The 19,241-nt window shown below is 44.1% G+C and overlaps 8 non-coding genes across 8 annotated transcripts; 6 read left to right on the plus strand and 2 right to left on the minus strand.

Annotated features, from left to right (window-relative positions):
• The first annotated feature begins 9,066 nt into the window (after positions 1–9,066).
• TRNAA-AGC (transfer RNA alanine (anticodon AGC)) lies at positions 9,067–9,139 on the plus strand. Its single transcript has one exon. It is a non-coding gene; the product is annotated as a tRNA-Ala (tRNA).
• Positions 9,140–9,620: 481 nt separating this feature from the next.
• On the plus strand, positions 9,621–9,693 carry TRNAA-AGC (transfer RNA alanine (anticodon AGC)). The gene has a single exon. It is a non-coding gene; the product is annotated as a tRNA-Ala (tRNA).
• Positions 9,694–11,773: 2,080 nt separating this feature from the next.
• Positions 11,774–11,846, plus strand: TRNAV-UAC (transfer RNA valine (anticodon UAC)). Its single transcript has one exon. It is a non-coding gene; the product is annotated as a tRNA-Val (tRNA).
• A 1,683-nt stretch (positions 11,847–13,529) lies between these two features.
• Positions 13,530–13,602, minus strand: TRNAA-AGC (transfer RNA alanine (anticodon AGC)). Its single transcript has one exon. It is a non-coding gene; the product is annotated as a tRNA-Ala (tRNA).
• Positions 13,603–14,109: 507 nt separating this feature from the next.
• Positions 14,110–14,182, minus strand: TRNAA-AGC (transfer RNA alanine (anticodon AGC)). The gene has a single exon. It is a non-coding gene; the product is annotated as a tRNA-Ala (tRNA).
• A 568-nt stretch (positions 14,183–14,750) lies between these two features.
• On the plus strand, positions 14,751–14,824 carry TRNAN-GUU (transfer RNA asparagine (anticodon GUU)). Its single transcript has one exon. It is a non-coding gene; the product is annotated as a tRNA-Asn (tRNA).
• Positions 14,825–17,624: 2,800 nt separating this feature from the next.
• TRNAN-GUU (transfer RNA asparagine (anticodon GUU)) lies at positions 17,625–17,698 on the plus strand. Its single transcript has one exon. It is a non-coding gene; the product is annotated as a tRNA-Asn (tRNA).
• A 583-nt stretch (positions 17,699–18,281) lies between these two features.
• TRNAN-GUU (transfer RNA asparagine (anticodon GUU)) lies at positions 18,282–18,355 on the plus strand. Its single transcript has one exon. It is a non-coding gene; the product is annotated as a tRNA-Asn (tRNA).
• Positions 18,356–19,241: the final 886 nt, after the last annotated feature.

The following is a 19,241-nucleotide window of genomic DNA, read 5'->3' on the forward strand; positions in this document are numbered from 1 at the left end:
ATTACAGTGACATAAGCCCCCCTGCTCACCCACACACACACACACTACATTAACACACACTATATTGACAAAAGGTCCCCTGTCCTCACCCCCATTACATTGCATTACATTGCCATAACACTGACACACGCTACATTGAAATAAAACACCCTAACACTTACCTTATTTGAGCCGCACTTCCTGCATTGTACACACGGGACGGCACCTGTCACATGGTGCGCGTCCCATGTGATCTCTGCTTTTGACTGAAAAAATATGTAGAAAAAGGTAGGCGGAAAAAATTAATATGTTAAAATAATGAAGCATTTTTTTTCTTACCTATAGACCTCATTAAAGGGCTTCTACACGCTCCCACTATGTAAATGCCGACCAATGCTAGGCAGGGTCTTAACAAAGGGGAGGGGCCAAGCATTGCCATAGAAGGTGGCATCTGGCTGTGAGGGACTCAACGTTTGTATTCCTGGAAGATTTCGGCCCTGGGACTACACCGATTTTCCGGCAGCGGCTAAATGAACCTTATCATTCCTCCTATTCTGAATATAAAATGTGATTCTCCATTTAAAAAAAATGATTGCTATTCTTATGTGGTTTATGAGTTAATATTTAATAAAGAAGAACATAACATAAACACGTGCAGTGAAAATGTCGCTGTGGATATCGTAGACCACCAGGGTCTGCCTAGACTTGTGAGGGGCTTAGATACAAATGTTGGCAATAGTCATTGACAAGTTTTGTGACCATACCAGGACCAACGTAACTTGTGAGCACAGAAGGAACGAGAGTACCAGTGCCATCCAGTGTTGTCACCTATACACACCATAGCAGTAATACAATTTACATGAGTTTACACATATTAATGAAGGCACAGATGGACCTGCCAAGCATCAAAGTGAACATTAGAATTTTAATGATATTTTGGCAAGGACACAACTTTAATTAAAAGCAACTGTTTCCTGTTCACGTCGTTCGGAGTCGACGCAGATAAAATTGTTGTCTGTCATAAAAAAATAAAAAAAAAGACCTGGGCTGATTATCTCTTGGATAAATCAAATCACGGAATGCCTTTTGCCAGGCATGCCAACTACGCCCAGGCTGATAGAGTAGGCATGTCTGTGGCTGAGGGCAAGAGTGACTGTTTGTCACGGTGCTGGCTGGGGAAGAACCACTTGGCTGGGGTATCGATCAGAGATACACCACGGCCGGCCGAGCTGCTTAGCCCTGAGGGGACTGGTAGTGAGGTACAAGCTGAAGTCAAGGGATTGGAGAAGATAGAATCGTGATGTACAGTCCTACAAAACTGAAGTCTTCTTTAAAGCACAAGCAGATAAATCCAAAACAAAACTCTGCTCCTGCAAAGGTTTGGTAGAACTCAAAGACTTTATAAAGACTACAAACAGGTGAGATTGTTCTGACGTGACCTTATCACTGAAGGGCTGATTGCAGAGCAAGAAAAGCTGTGCTGTAGTCCAGGTGAGGAGATTAGCTAGATTACTGTTCTTAGCAGAGTGCTGATCACAGGAATTGAGAGAAGGCGTGTGTAGCTATCATTGTGAGCTGTTATCTGACAGCTGTCACCCGGAGCTAGTGTTGTGAATCCTCACAGTCATTGTTTTCTAACAGCGGTCACCTGGAGCTAGTGTTGTGAATCCTCACAGTAATTGTTTTCTGACAGCTGTCATCTTGAGCTAGTGTTGTGAATCCTCACAGTAATTGTTTTCTGACAGCTGTCATCTTGAGCTAGTGTTGTGAATCCTCACAGTCACTGTTTTCTGACAGTTGTCATCTGGAGCTAGTGTTGTGAATCCTCACACTGTTCCTGCTGTAGTGGATGACCTGGGTAAGGAACAGAGTTAAATGTGAGATTTCTTCTGTCTTTTGTAAATCTTAACAAATAATCTTCTGAAAATAGGGACTTCCTTGAATCCCCATTACCTTGGAGTAGGTGGATTTGCCAATCATAGCCTTCCCCAATGGAAAGGCATGATAGATGTTTTGCCGATTGAGCTGTAGTTAGATATTATGTTCCCAAGATTCTTGAGAACGTTAATCAATAGCACATGAGGGGTCACTCCCCACATCCATGTTCGAAAGGCGTTATTATAATTGTCCTCCCTAAGTCTGGTAAAGTGTATTTGAAGACATGGTGTTCATGTCCTATTGCTGGTCTCCCAAATATGTATATTGGGTTAGGGATTGGGTAGCACTTGTTAATGAGACAATTTGACATGAGAGATTTGTATATACCAGCACCAATGGTGAAATTAGGTATGGACGCATTGAAACAAAATGGACCAAATAGAATTTGCCCACCCTCCAGGGCACTTCTGGGCGCCCAGCCCTTAGTTAATGATTATAATGTGTAACATTTTCTGTCTGATAACCTTATCGGTATATCTGCATTTTTATCCATCTGATGTGACTTCATAGCTATGTGATATTATAGGACCTCTAAGAGATATTAAGAACAACAACATTAATATATACATGTTAGGTACTATGGGATAGATTTATCAAAATTCTAAAAAGGAACAGTGGAGGCGTTGCCCGTAGCAACCAATCAGATTCTAACTATCATTTATCTAGTACATTCTATAAAATTATAGCTAGAATTTAATCCTTTACTCTGGACAACGCCTCCACTTTTCTCTTTGTGTTTGGCTAGAATTAATCTCTGATATGTTCTTCCCACGGAGAGTTCATGTATATCTTTGTATTTAAGGCGTGGTAAATCTGCCCCTATGTGATTTAAGCCTCGGGTACGTTGTCTGTCTGTACTGGCTATTCTGTATTGGACAGAACATGTCTCAATTTATGTTCTTTAATTAATGTATAAAACAAACTTGACTGTATCCTTTATGAAAAAAATAAATATTTGGCTGAATCTTAAAGCCACCTTTTGCAAATCATTGCTGGCTAGCAGTGCTAAGTCTCTAATGACAGACGTTTTAGGTATCAAATTCCCTGCTACATTTCAGCGGCCCCCAGCCCTCTATCTTCCTCTATTCTGTGAGGGGGGGGGGGGGGGTGCCGAGTGACAGCCTGTGATCCTGCATTTGCATTTTGAGATTGGGCGTTGACAGTCCAGCAGTGACATCACGGAACAGTGCAACCTGGCGTCAACCTACTCTCTTTATCCATGCACATCGACATCTCCAACGGCTCCTTTACACAGAGCCCCTCGCTCAGCAGCTTAATAACCTTGCTTTTCCCACACACACTGCACAGCTATCCACCAACTGCTTAAAATATGCCAAATAACAGCTCCTAGTAGAGAAACAAAGTGCCTAATGGTGAGCTCTGTCTCCAGACTATGATTGGTTTTTGGTTGCTGTGTTTCTGTATTGATGTAACCTAGTTTCCTATCAGCGCCGGCAGTTAAAGGATTACTTACATGAGGACACAGAATGTGACGGCAGCTAACGAGTGCCTCCCCCACCACCCAGTTCCTGCCCTTTGCCCCACCAGCTGTACAATTTGCGATCCTTGGCCTCCTGATATATTTAGCTTTGTGTTTAGCACATGGATGTAGCCCCGGTTTGTCACTGTCCCACATTCTGCAGAAATCTGTGTGTGGCCCCGAGGCACTAAGCACCCCAAGCCTGAGCTGCAACTTAAAATTTTAGCGCCTTCGTGCCGAGAGGGAAAACTGCCCCCACCCCAGCCCTCAATTTTATCCAAATGAACCTAAAATATACATAAACTGCGACCACCTTCCACTTCAGCATTGCACCCTGGGCGGTCGCCCTTCTCACACAGCCCAAGTTACGGTCCTGCCAGAAACAACAATAAACCCACAATCCTTTAGGGATACCCACCCACTGTGGTTTATGGTCACCCCTGACAAGAGTCTCCAGTGGGCATATGTCCAGGGGTAGGACTATGCCTAGTTCCAGGACTGTACTACTAATGGGTACATTTCCAGTGCTTAGCATTGTAACCATCAGTCAATGTGTCCACAATGTGTCCGCCTCTTTTACACTTGGCGCAGAATGATCCTTCCCTGGACAGTCTCCATCTCCGAGCGATGCCGTCTCTAGTCTACAGCAGACTACAAAATTACTATTAAACAATGGATTTTTCCCTACACTCACTAGAGGGTACTGTCCCTGAGCTGTATACTGGAAGAGGGCACTGTCTCTGAGCTGTGTACTGGAAGAGGGTACTGTCCCTGAACTGTATACTGGAAGAGGGCACAGTCCCTGAACTGTATACTGGAAGAGGGCACAGTCCCTGAGCTGTATATTGGAAGAGGGCACTGTCCCTGAGCTGTGTACTGGAAGAGGGCGCTGTCCCTGAGCTGTGTACTGGAAGAGGGCGCTGTCCTTGAGCTGTGCACTGGAAGAGGGCACTGTCCTTGAGCTGTGTACTGGAAGAGGGCGCTGTCCCTGAGCTGTATATTGGAAGAGGGCGCTGTCCTTGAGCTGTGCACTGGAAGAGGGCACTGTCCCTGAGCTGTGTACTGGAAGAGGGCACTGTCCCTGAGCTGTATATTGGAAGAGGGCGCTGTCCTTGAGCTGTGCACTGGAAGAGGGCACTGTCCTTGAGCTGTGTACTGGAAGAGGGCACTGTCCTTGAGCTGTATACTGGAAGAGGGCGCTGTCCTTGAGCTGTGTACTGGAAGAGGGCGCTGTACCTGAGCTGTGCACTGGAAGAGGGCACTGTACCTGAGCTGTGCACTGGAAGAGGGCACTGTCCCTGAGCTGTGTACTGGAAGAGGGCACTGTACCTGACCTGTGTACTGGAAGAGGGCGCTGTCCCTGAGCTGTGTACTGGAAGAGGGCACTGTACCTGAGCTGTGTACTGGAAGAGGGCACTGTACCTGAGCTGTGTACTGGAAGAGGGCACTGTACCTGAGCTGTGTACTGGAAGAGGGCACTGTACCTGAGCTGTGCACTGGAAGAGGGCACTGTACCTGAGCTGTGTACTGGAAGAGGGCACTGTCCCTGAGCTGTGTACTGGAAGAGGGCACTGTCCCTGAGCTGTGTACTGGAAGAGGGCACTGTCCCTGAGCTGTGTACTGGAAGAGGGCGCTGTCCCTGAGCTGTGTACTGGAAGAGGGCACTGTCCCTGAGCTGTGTACTGGAAGAGGGCGCTGTCCTTGAGCTGTATACTGGAAGAGGGCGCTGTCCCTGAGCTGTGCACTGGAAGAGGGCACTGTCCTTGAGCTGTGTACTGGAAGAGGGCACTGTACCTGAGCTGTGTACTGGAAGAGGGCACTGTCCCTGAGCTGTGTACTGGAAGAGGGCACTGTCCCTGAGCTGTATACTGGAAGAGGGCACTGTACCTGAGCTGTGTACTGGAAGAGGGCGCTGTACCTGAGCTGTGCACTGGAAGAGGGCACTGTCCTTGAGCTGTGTACTGGAAGAGGGCACTGTACCTGAGCTGTGTACTGGAAGAGGGCGCTGTCCTTGAGCTGTGTACTGGAAGAGGGCACTGTACCTGAGCTGTGTACTGGAAGAGGGCGCTGTCCCTGAGCTGTGCACTGGAAGAGGGCACTGTACCTGAGCTGTGTACTGGAAGAGGGCACTGTCCCTGAGCTGTGTACTGGAAGAGGGCACTGTACCTGAGCTGTGTACTGGAAGAGGGCACTGTCCCTGAGCTGTGTACTGGAAGAGGGCATTGTACTTGAGCTGTATACTGGAAGAGGGCATTGTACCTGAGCTGTGTACTGGAAGAGGGCACTGTACCTGAGCTGTGTACTGGAAGAGGGCACTGTCCCTGAGCTGTGTACTGGAAGAGGGCATTGTACTTGAGCTGTATACTGGAAGAGGGCACTGTACCTGAGCTGTATACTGGAAGAGGGCACTGTCCCTGAGCTGTATACTGGAAGAGGGCACTGTCCCTGAGCTGTATACTGGAAGAGGGCACAGTCCCTGAGCTGTGTACTGGAAGAGGGCACTGTCCCTGAGCTGTGCACTGGAAGAGGGCACTGTACCTGAGCTGTGTACTGGAAGAGGGCACTGTCCCTGAGCTGTGTACTGGAAGAGGGCACTGTACCTGAGCTGTGTACTGGAAGAGGGCACTGTCCCTGAGCTGTGTACTGGAAGAGGGCATTGTACTTGAGCTGTATACTGGAAGAGGGCATTGTACCTGAGCTGTGTACTGGAAGAGGGCACTGTACCTGAGCTGTGTACTGGAAGAGGGCACTGTCCCTGAGCTGTGTACTGGAAGAGGGCATTGTACTTGAGCTGTATACTGGAAGAGGGCACTGTACCTGAGCTGTATACTGGAAGAGGGCACTGTCCCTGAGCTGTATACTGGAAGAGGGCACTGTCCCTGAGCTGTATACTGGAAGAGGGCACAGTCCCTGAGCTGTGTACTGGAAGAGGGCACTGTCCCTGAGCTGTGTACTGGAAGAGGGCACTGTCCCTGAGCTGTGTACTGGAAGAGGGCGCTGTCCCTGAGCTGTGTACTGGAAGAGGGCACTGTCCCTGAGCTATATGCTGAATAGGTAACCTGGCTATATCCTAGCATTGAAATAGTCTAAAATCCAGAGCCATCCTGGGCTTTTCAGTGCCCCCCCCCCCCCCCCTGTCCTTCGCGGTGCATGCACAGATTCCCTGAACCCCTGCGCTTGTTCCCTCTCTGGGCTGCACAAACCCCTTTCCTTTAAAAACGCCCTTGAATTACCACTCACACCAGAGGCATCTGCTCCTGGTGCTTGTTGTGGAACCCTCTCATTATGGTCCCTATATACTGGGAATAGACAGGGGAAATCCCATATACTGTGAAAGACTAAGGGGAAATCCTATATACAGTGCATAGACTAAGGGGAAATCCTATATACAGTGCATAGACTAAGGGGAAATCCTATATACAGTGCATAGACTAAGGGGAAATCCTATATACAGTGCATAGACTAAGGGGAAATCCTGTCTCCATAGCGATAGCAGTTGGACTCGCTGTATGTAAACAAGCCTTTGGGCTGTTTTGCAGGAGAGGAGAAGCTCAGCTCCCTCCACCTGTCCTGCCAGGAAATCCAGGGAGAAAAAACCTGTTTCTGACTTGTCCTATTTATGGATTCTGTGTGGGAGTTTTATATGCAGAGTGCGGGGCCTGATGATTTATCAGGTGACGCTGTCGGCCATCTTGTGAAGGTCAGCAGCCAGCAGCTTCTGTCTCTCCTTTCCAGGTCATTCACTGGGACTCGTAGATTATTATTATTTATCAACAATTACTTATATAGAGCCATCCTATTCTGCAGCACTTTGGGAACAAGCTCAGTAATAAATCAAGGCTGGGAATTAAACAGGCAGACAAAGCGGTAAGAGGGCGCTGCTCACAAGCTTACAATCTATAGATCCCTATATACCTTGATAAACAGGACATATTATATATAAGTACTTATTGATAATTATTCATAAAAGAAACAGAGGGTCTGCCTGATGTATAATGGGTGGGCGGGAACATGCTCATTACTCCATTATAGATCACATGTTAAGTAAATGAGGTGACACAATTGAGGGCTTGTTTTGACGTCACTCAAGTGAGCAACTTTCAAATGTGCAAATTTAAAGCGGCAATAGTACCAGTCCCAGCGTAACCCTAACCCCTAACCCTTACATTAAAATGCCGCTTTGAACATTGACGTTGTTCACTTGCGCCAACGTCAATTTCAAGCGTCGGCATCCGGTATCTTCGGAATTAGCACCAGTCACGTAGCAGTGTTTGTGGAGATCTGCTCTGTGTGGAGATGAGTCTACATTTAATTGATGTCGTTATTACAGTCATCGTGGTTTATTTGTTGCTATAGTGGGCGTCGGTATTCCAAGCGTCGGAAAACCAATTACCACCGGCTGGATCTTTAGTGGCTCCAGATAGACCATATACGACGCTCGTTGTATTATTGATTAATCTTGATTTTGCTAAAAACATTAACTATTTATCATAGTGATCATTATTTTTAACAAAAATATAACTCCCACAGTCCTGATTTTCAGGGACTAAAATGGGTGTGGACCACTGGGAAGGTGGACTCGCTTCACCCTAAAAGGGTGAATCAGGGTGTGGCATGTTTCGTCCTGATTTTCCATTGAAGAATGTTGGCAGGTGTGGGGACGTTAGTGCAATGCATGATGGGAGAATGTACAACTCCCAGCGAATACAAAGCCTAAGCGTGAACACTGGTAGTACAGACCCCCCCCCGGGGTACGACTATCACCTATTTTTTGGTAATTATAAGCCGCTAAAAGCCGCTGTCCACAGGACATTATACCCTGTTTTTCATCTTGCAGACTTATCCCTTAATTGCAGCTAATATAAAATGCAGGGCTGCTTCATTTTGCTAAATTAATTTTTCATAACTTCCATTCATTAAAGGAAAACTCTGATCCCTGCTTGTATTTTCTGCTGGCGTTGCCCGAATCTTGGTATTTGGCTGTGGTTCTCCTCCAGACAAGGCCACAGATGCACACAGGCCATGTGCTCACACATCAGGGGGTAAATGTATCAAGCTGAGAGTTTTTCGGCGGGTTTGAAAATCCAATCAGATTCTAGCTATCATTTATTTAGTACATTCTACAAAATGACAGCTAGAATCTGATTGGTTGCTATAGGCAACATCTCCAGTTTTCAAACCCTCCGGAAAACTCTCAGCTTGATACATCTACCCCCAGGACTGAATATTTCTAAAAATTACAAATGAAGATTCTGCTCCTGCTTCGCAAATTATATTACAATTAGGGACAATGAACAGTAATAACGGGAGAAAAAATATTAATTTATTAAACACAATTAACATTGATTCATTTTGGTTGCTGGGACCTGTAGTTCCACAGAAGCTGTATAGCCTACCCATGCCTTTTTTTCAAATATCCCCCTTTTTTTCATAGATCTGTCCCCACCCTGCACCCGATGGGACCAGGGAGGGTGGTTGCTTGGATGACTATTAGCTTTCCTCATACTTGCCTGAATGTCAGGGAGACTCCCTGAAATAGGGGTGATCTCCCTCACTCCCTGAAGAGTCTGGCATTCAAAAGATATGTTATTAATGATTGATTAAATGAACGCTAAACCCCCAACAGACACTTTTGTGTCACAAATTGTGTAAGACATGCAAGGGAATCAGGGGAATTAGCTCAGATGGTAGAGTGCTCGCTTAGCATGCGAGAGGTAGCGGGATCGATGCCCGCATTCTCCAGACAGTTTTTTTTTTTCCCTAAACATGCTTTTACTCAACTTCTTCCATTAAGTGATTTGTGTCCATTTCTACATTTCCCTCCACCGCTAAACACCCAGAACACTGATATGATTCATGTCGCTGTTCCAGGCTGTGATGTCACAATTGATTACATATATCATGAAAGAAATGTTAAGTGTAAAGTGAACAACATAAGAATGGATTACCTCCTAATTGTCCTGATTTAGGCAAGACAGTCCCGTTCTGAGATCAGGACAGCTGCGAGCCGTGGATGGGAAATTTGGGAGGTATGGTATTCATATATACCTGATTTGGGTGACTTTATGGCCCCCATGTCTCTGGGCGTGGTCACTGTCTGTCATGTTGGGTGCCCATTGATCTGTGTGCTGAGGTCGTATCAAACCTCCATCTCACCCAAATGGATTTCCAGCGCTCCAGACATGTTTCAGTTTCAAAATGTGGAAATAGCTCAATGCAAGCAGGGGAATTAGCTCAAATGGTAGAGCGCTCGCTTAGCATGCGAGAGGTAGCGGGATCGATGCCCGCATTCTCCAGATATATTTTGCAGCCATTACAATTTTTGTAATCAATGTTTATTTGAATTGTGTCTCAGTATATTGCTGCAGAAAACACCACATTATTTCACTGTTTATTAGGCTACATGCAGCAGCAGTCCCAGACAAGCATCTAACATTCTGCACTTCGATGGAGTTAGCATGCTGGCCCCTCCTCCTCCTGATTCATCTGCCTGAAATTGACTCCTTAAAACACAGAAACATACAATTGCTGCTATTTGACAGATAGCTTGTTAAAGAATGACACTCTTTAGCAACATCTGTAACCATTTAAATTAAAAAAATGTTGACCGCTTTGATTGTTTCCACGTCTGCAGGGACTTCTAAAGAAGCTCTTTACTCTTTTTGTCTTGTTTTATTAAAGTTGCTACCTTTATAAAGCGCTGTGGAATATGCTGGCGCTATACAAATATATGTGAATACACAAATATAGATTATTCACAAGCTGTCAAATGGCAGCAACAGTGGGTTTCCGCATCTTATGTAGGTGATTTCAGACAGAAGTCCTATTTGAGTAGCAGAAGTTATTCAGCATAATGAGTTATCAATACAATTTTTATAGGGACACATCACTTTCAGGGGAACCATTTCACTGTGTTACTGCATACTTGCCAACTCTTCCTGAATGTCAGGGAGACTCCCTGAAATAGGGGTGATCTCCCTCACTCCCTGAAGAGTCTGGCATTCTCCATGATGCTGAGCCAGTACAAGACGTGGTTGGCTTCGCCACCTGTGACATGATGACACAGTTCAGAAATTGTGTCCTATGTCCATGTATTGATGACTATGGAGGTGGCCATTTTCATGGAGACCAAGATTTAATCAAAGACTGACAGGTAAGACAACATGACTTCAGTAATGGAGACAGAAATGTAAAAGACACTTCAGTCTCTAGAGATTCATTAGCTGCTTTTCTTTAACGCACAGTTGCCTACTCTCCTGGAATGTCCAGGAGACTCCCGCATTTCTTGGAGACCTCCCGGGAGAGCAGGGCAGCCTCCTGGTTCTCGCCCCCATAATATATGTGTCCGGGGACGGGACTTAATTACGCAAATATCGCGTCATCTTAGCCCCGCCCCCTGCTGTAATTGATCTAAATTGTGACAATTGTTCAGGGGGTGGGGCCAAAATGATGCAATTCATAAAGCCCCGCCCCCACACGCCCACCTCCCCCGGGATCTCCCTGAAGCTAATGAGGAAAAGTTGGCAACTGTGGCTTTCCTTACCCCAAATTGCCTCCAGAGGGGCAGGAAGACTCCCCCCAATGGCATGCGAGTCAATTATTTACATTCCCTTGCCCCCCACCCCTGCACAGCACCCCTGGTGCCTCATTCACATGCCTAGTCCATGGGGCACAAAGGAAAAAGTACTTTTGTACAAAGGTGATGGATTCCCTTTAAAATCTCTGAATATTTTTCGGTAGGAAGAGGCGACCTTTGAACCTGGAAAGACTGTGCGGAATGTGAAATATCTAACTGATCGCAGTGATTTATAGTTCGGTCTCAGGCACCAGGATCTGACTGTCCTTAGGTGACATTTGCAGGAAAAAGGAATTATCAACTATTTATAATATTAAACAGAGACATGCAAGGGAAAAAATATGGTAGCGGTTTTATTAATAATGCAGGAAACAAAGAGGGATATGTACACTGTGTCTAAATGTACATATTTAGTTGAAGACATTATTAAATGTATAGATTTGCATGTCCCAATAAATATCATGATTTAGGATGCAGATGATGATTATTGTTATTTTTTTTATTTATTTTTTTTAAAACGATATATATATTTTTTACTTGCAAACCAACAGAAATCCAATATATGTATTTATTCAGTTATTTGTGCATCTGCATTATCCAGCAGTAATTTTGATCAGAAAAGCATGATTTACTGGGAGCCCTGGTAGACTTTTATTGTACCAACTGTGCAGCAAAGTGATTCGGGAGCATGAACTTAGCCCTTTAAATAAATCTATTTACATTATACGACATTTCTGAGTCGGACCGTCACACTGCTGTTAAAGTGACATAACACAGAATTTCCTTCAGCATTGTCAGCTGGTTCCATAGTGTAGTGGTTATCACGTCTGCTTTACACGCAGAAGGTCCTGGGTTCGAGCCCCAGTGGAACCAATTTTTTTTTTTCCTTTTTAAATAATTAAGAAGACTTTATTGTATTGTGTTTTTTTTTATTCTTAGACGGAAGCTGTTGTATGTAACGCCAGGACATTCCTATTACTGGCTCACAGCTTACATTGCTGATTACCACATGAAAAGGGAGATTTAGGTAAGTACCTGTACAGCTGTAATCTGTCCCTGGCCTCTAGGAGGGTTTTGTATGTATTTGTAAAAGTTTTATTTATTTATTATTATTTATGTTATGTAATTAGTTCACACCAGCTGGTCAGACTAATTAATTGGACAATGTTTAATCTGAAATATCAGATACAGGTTCAACTGAGGCAGGCTAGCAGGGGTCAGACGCGGGGGGGGTAACTTCTGAGACCCAGGAGCACTGCAGTTAGGGGCAGCCGATGTCATTAAGCAGCGTTAAGGAATAGAATGATGTCATCTTGACCATGGTTCTTAAGCCTAGTTGCCCTCTCTCCCGAAATGTCCAGGAGGTCTCCCAGAAATGGGGGAGTCTCCCGGACATTTTCGGGAGAGTAGGCAACTATGCGTAAAAGAAAAGCAGCTAATGAATCTCTAGAGACTGAAGTGTCTTTTACATTTCTGTCTCCATTACTGAAGTCATGGTGTCTTACCTGTCAGTCTTTAATTAAATCTTGGTCTCCTTGAAAATGGCCACCTCCATAGTCATCAATACATGGACATAGGACACAATTTCTGAACTGTGTCATCATGCCACAGATGGCGAAGCCAACCACGTCTTGTACTGGCTCAGCATCAGGGAGAATGCCAGACTCTTCAGGGAGTGCGGGAGATCACCCCTATTTCAGGGAGTCTCCCTGACATTCAGGGAGACTTGGCAAGTATGCAGTAACACAGTGGAATGGTTCCCCTGAAAGTGATGTGTCTCTATATAAATTGTATTAATGTGGGGATACCTCCTTCTTAAGAATCAATTCCTAAGTCTATAAACTTACTAGCAAACAGTAAAAAAAACAAGCTCAATTTCTATCCGTCAGTAAGAAAATATAGATTTCATGAAAAAACAGAAATGCCCCATCCCGACATTGTAATAATACACACAGCAATGATTTTTATATTCTATTTTATTCCACTGTTGGTAACTCATTATGCTGAATAACTTCTGCTACTCAAATAGGACTTCTGTCTGAAATCACCTGCATAAGATGCGGAAACACACTGTTGCTGCCATTTGACAGCTTGCGAATAATCTATGTTTGTGTATTCACATATATTTGTATAGCGCCAGCATATTCCACAGCGCTTTATAAAGGTAGCAACTTTAATAAAACAAGACAAAAAGAGTAAAGAGCTTCTTTAGAAGTCCCTGCAGACATGGAAACAATCAAAGCGGTCAACATTTTTTTAATTTAAATGGTTACAGATGTTGCTAAAGAGTGTCATTCTTTAACAAGCTATCTGTCAAATAGCAGCAATTGTATGTTTCTGTGTTTTAAGGAGTCAATTTCAGGCAGATGAATCAGGAGGAGGAGGGGCCAGCATGCTAACTCCATCGAAGTGCAGAATGTTAGATGCTTGTCTGGGACTGCTGCTGCATGTAGCCTAATAAACAGTGAAATAATGTGGTGTTTTCTGCAGCAATATACTGAGACACAATTCAAATAAACATTGATTACAAAAATTGTAATGGCTGCAAAATATATCTGGAGAATGCGGGCATCGATCCCGCTACCTCTCGCATGCTAAGCGAGCGCTCTACCATTTGAGCTAATTCCCCTGCTTGCATTGAGCTATTTCCACATTTTGAAACTGAAAGATGTCTGGAGCGCTGGAAATCCATGTGGGTGAGACGGAGGTTTGATACGACCTCAGCATGTGTCACTCGGGGCCACAGATCAATGGACACCCAACATGACAGACAGTGACCATGCCCAGAGACATGGGAGCCATAAAGTCACCCAAATCAGATGTCATTGCTTCCAAATTTCCCATCCATGGCCAGCAGCTGTCCTGATCTCAGAACGGGACTGTCCTGCCTATATCAGGACAATTAGGAGATAATCCATTCTTATGTTGTTCACCTTACACTTAACATTTCTTTCATGATATATGTAATCAATTGTGACATCACAGCCTTCCATTGTTTCCTAGGTAAATGGAACAACGACAGGAATCAGATCAGTGTTCTGGGTTTTTAGCGGTGGAATGAAATGTAGAAATGGGCACAAATCACTTAATGGAAGAAATTGAGTAAAACCACTTTTAAGAAAAAAAAATAACTGTCTGGAGAATGCGGGCATCGATCCCGCTACCTCTCGCATGCTAAGCGAGCGCTCTACCATCTGAGCTAATTCCCCTGATTCGCTTTCATGTCTTACACAATTTGTGACACAAAAGTGTCTGTTGGGGGTTTAGCGTTCATTTAATCAATCATTAATAATATATCTTAATTTATAAGTAATTTAACATTCCTTTGAGATTTCTGAAGAACACGTTTATAAAAAAACCTAGATCAAATAATGTAATTAGATTACTGAAGTGACCTTCACAAGTCTCTGTGGCGCAATCGGTTAGCGCGTTCGGTTGTTTTTTCCAGGGATCTCGCTAACAATTGAATACCCCCCTATATGTCTGACTGCATTTACCGAATGGCTTTCCTTACGTCTCCTCAGTACACAAACTTCACGCATTTCACAAAATGTCTACTTACTGACTCTACACACACGGGTTTGCAACTAGTATCGGATGCATTAGGAATAAATAACAGGCTGAGGCAAAGCTTCACTGGGTTACTTCTGGATGCTGTCATATAATTTTAGAAATCACAATAAGTAATTTAACATTCCTTTGAGATTTCTGAAGAACACGTTTATAAAAAAACCTAGATCAAATAATGTAATTAGATTACTGAAGTGATCTTCACAAGTCTCTGTGGCGCAATCGGTTAGCGCGTTCGGCTGTTAACCGAAAGGTTGGTGGTTCAAGCCCACCCAGGGACGTGAAGTTTTTCCTTTCCTTGCTAGTACACATTGGTTCAAACTTGGAATAATCTTGCACACATATACAACCCTTTGCAATCGCTCTGAAAATTTCATACATCGGAGCGGACTCAAACTTTGGACGTAATTTGGGGACAATCATTCACATTCTGAGTGACCAGAGTGAAACAGGCCAGCCAATAGCAGCATAGAGAAAAGAGCGTTGGATCATTATAGGTATTGGGAGAACCCACCACTGCACCCCAGCTACGTAATATCCTTTAGCACAGGCCTGTCCAACCTGCGGCCCTCCAGGTGTTGTGAAAAAACTTCAAGCCCCAGCATGCTTTGCTAGTAGACAACCTGTTGATAGCTGGAAGGGCATGCTGGGACTTGTAGTTTCACAACATCTGGAGGGCCGCAGGTTGGACAGGCCTGCTTTAGCACATACAGCGACTTCTACCCCCGGGGTTCTTCTTTGATATGGCGAAAATAGTCTGTGTACTGTATAACACTATGTACCTGACAAACTAATCATTTTGAAGCGTGCTGCTGTTGTAAAGACCCCCAGCCTTGAGCTGGTACAGAACAGGAAACACAAGATGAAAATAAAAAAAACAAAGGATAATGCAACAAGATAAAAAAGCGCACGCAAACAGCGCCCCCTGCTGATCGCAGCCGTGCACAACACCGTTGTTAGAATTTAGGTCTGAAAACGCTGGCTGAAAATGCTGCAAGTATGTGATTGACAATCGATCCAATACAATCACTGTAGAAGGTCATATTGATTGACACCCTTTCATTCTGGGGGGAGATTTTCATTCAGAATTAATCAGGTTGAAGCCGATTTGTGTATACTGTAATCATGCGATTAAGCTAGAAATCCTAGAACAGCCTTACATTGTACAGACAAATATCTCTCAGATCAAACTTGTAATGTGTTGTGAAACAGTTTTTTGACAATCTGATTGAAAGTGATTGGATTAAAAGCCATCGGATTGTATATTGATGGAACTGCAGTCGTTTTAAATTAATGTGTGCGTGTAAGCTGACAGCTTTTATACATGTATGTAAATTGCATGTTATTAGTCTAATGTCGTGTTAGGGAGGGCTTCCACTTATAGATTTGTTCCTATCTTTTCAGAGCTTAATATTAGACCCTCTTTATTGTGTCATAGATACACTGAAAATCTCCGCAGAGTTTGGGACTGACAGACCAACCGGTCTACAGTACACAGATACAAATAATATACAAATACAATATAGGAACATCCACAATAAAGAACCAGTCAGCCATTTTTATGGAAAGTAATCTTTATATCAGACCCAGGACCCAAATTAAGTTTATTGCTACCCTTTTGAACACCACCATAGGCAAACGGAATGGGGGAGGGGGGGTAGGGGGTTCCTAGTACCTGGAAACCCCCCTCCAAGCCTGGAGCACTGTATAATTGAGGTGGTTGGACCCTGCCCCGCTTCACACAGCTCTGCTTGAAAAGGGAGAGCTGCGTGCACCTAACAGTAGTGCACGGAGCATTGCCCATGTATATTATGGGGATAGGAAGAGTTGGAGAGCAGCCAAGCATTGTCTAAATTTATAGCCACGCCCCCATGCATGCTGGTCACGCCCACTGGCGGCGTGGTGTGGAAACCCTCCTCTACAAATCCTGCGTTTGCCCCTGACCACATACTGGCAGAACCATACTACGGGACTGTCCCAATTCTCGAACTCTGAAAGAGGTGTGGCTTCATGAGAACGTGGCTGCGCAAACCGTATCATTACGCCCTCATTGTGCAGTCCTGTGCTTTGCGGCATCACACAGCGGGGTGGAGCCAGGGTGACACAATTCGCTTAGATTCTCTTCATTAAGTCCCGCCCCCGCATACTTCACTAGGGATGTCGGATTGTGCTTTGTTCTCCCGGAAATCCTAGAATTTCGGGTGTGTTCCGTACATTCCGGGAGAGTCGGTGACTGTGTTCTTATCACATAAACCTTATTACTTAGAAATAAACTTTTCTTTCAAACTGAGTAAATATTTCCCTTACGACTTACAACCCTATGAAAAACTATTTATTTTGAATTGACAATAGGTGCAAAGATTACAGAAATTTTTATCAGTATAACATCAACACGGTAAGGGATAAAAATAACAATAAACAGAACTGAACATCGGGAGCATGTCATGGTAAACAAAAATTGGGGGGAAAGTAAAATGAAATGTGAAAATAGGAAATGGGGGGGGGGGTGAGCAGAGCGCCTGTTAGGGGGTAAATCAAAACCAGAAAAAGAACTAATGCAGAATCAGAAATAATCAATGAATAAACAGATAATGGAAATATATACATCAACCTCAGTATACTGTGAAGTGTGAGCTAACGGGCACAAGGAGTTGGGGGAGGAGAGGTAAACGTAAACCAGGGTTCTTAAACAATTTGTGACACAAAAGTGTCTGTTGGGGGTTTAGCGTTCATTTAATCAATCATTAATAATATATCTTAATTTATACGACAAAACGGCACCTTCAGTAGTTTAAATGATCCAAGTGAAAGTGAAGTCTGACCTTGTAAAGTGACAAGTGCAGCTTTCCGTAAAGAAATGAACTCATCGAACAAGGACGTCTTTGATTTTGTATTTAAGGGCATTTTATGGGTGGAGGACTTTCCTCTGTGGCAACAGGTGAGATTATTACTGGGTCAGTCACCTCTCAGTGATCCAGGAAGGTCTCAAACATGACCCATTAGGAATACAGCACAGCAATGGGCAATTGTAAAGTAGTTTAATTTGCACAAAGAGAGATACAAAGCCATTCATGCTCATGTGTCTCTGTGGCGCAATTGGTTAGCGCGTTCGGCTGTTAACCGAAAGGTTGGTGGTTCAAGCCCACCCAGGGACGGGATGTTTTTCTTTCTTTGGGTATGTTACAGGATAGTCCTGTAACATACATCATATATAGTATATATACAGTATATACTCTATGGGGGGTATTCAATTGTTAGCGAGATCCCCGGAAAACGAGCGCTCAAAAAATATTAGCGTTAATACGGTAATTACTCGCTGAATTTCATCTCGCAGGAAATTCAGCGAGTAAACTACGGTATTTACGCGCATATTACCGTATTAACGGTAATATTTTTTGAGCGCTTGTTTTTTCCAGGGATCTCGCTAACAATTGAATACCCCCCTATATGTCTGACTGCATTTACCGAATGGCTTTCCTTACGTCTCCTCAGTACACAAACTTCACGCATTTCACAAAATGTCTACTCTACACACACGGGTTTGCAACTAGTATCGGATGCATTAGGAATAAATAACAGGCTGAGGCAAAGCTTCACTGGGTTACTTCTGGATGCTGTCATATAATTTTAGAAATCACAATAAGTAATTTAACATTCCTTTGAGATTTCTGAAGAACACGTTTATAAAAAAAACCTAGATCAAATAATGTAATTAGATTACTGAAGTGACCTTCACAAGTCTCTGTGGCGCAATCGGTTAGCGCGTTCGGCTGTTAACCGAAAGGTTGGTGGTTCAAGCCCACCCAGGGACGTGAAGTTTTTCCTTTCCTTGCTAGTACACATTGGTTAATGATTCTTCAAACTTGGAATAATCTTGCACACATATACAACCCTTTGCAATCGCTCTGAAAATTTCATACATCGGAGCGGACTCAAACTTTGGACGTAATTTGGGGACAATCATTCACATTCTGAGTGACCAGAGTGAAACAGGCCAGCCAATAGCAGCATAGAGAAAAGAGCGTTGGATCATTATAGGTGTTGGGAGAACCCACCACTGCACCCCAGCTACGTAATATCCTTTAGCACAGGCCTGTCCAACCTGCGGCCCTCCAGGTGTTGTGAAACTTCAAGCCCCAGCATGCTTTGCTAGTAGACAACCTGTTGATAGCTGGAAGGGCATGCTGGGACTTGTAGTTCCACAACATCTGGAGGGCCGCAGGTTGGACAGGCCTGATTTAGCACATACAGCGACTTCTACCCCCGGGGTTCTTCTTTGATATGGCGAAGGGCAGTTACACTGGCGTCTATTGCACCGCGATTCTCATTTTTTTTCTGCTGTGAAAAAGAAAATAGTCTGTGTACTGTATAACACTATGTACCTGACAAACTAATCATTTTGAAGCGTGCTGCTGTTGTAAAGACACCCAGCCTTGAGCTGGTACAGAACAGGAAACACAAGATGAAAATAAAAAAAAACAAAGGATAATGCAACAAGATAAAACAGCACACGCAAACAGCGCCCCCTGCTGATCGCAGCCGTGCACAACACTGTTGTTAACATTTAGGTCTGAAAACACTGGCTGAAAATACTGCAAGTATGTGATTGACAATCGATCCAATACAATCACTGTAGAAGGTCATATTGATTGACACCCTTTCATTCTGGGGGGAGATTTTCATTCAGAATTAATCAGA

This window comes from Mixophyes fleayi, chromosome 9 (genome assembly GCF_038048845.1).
Source record: "Mixophyes fleayi isolate aMixFle1 chromosome 9, aMixFle1.hap1, whole genome shotgun sequence".
In the NCBI taxonomy this organism is placed as follows: Eukaryota; Metazoa; Chordata; class Amphibia; order Anura; family Limnodynastidae; genus Mixophyes; species Mixophyes fleayi.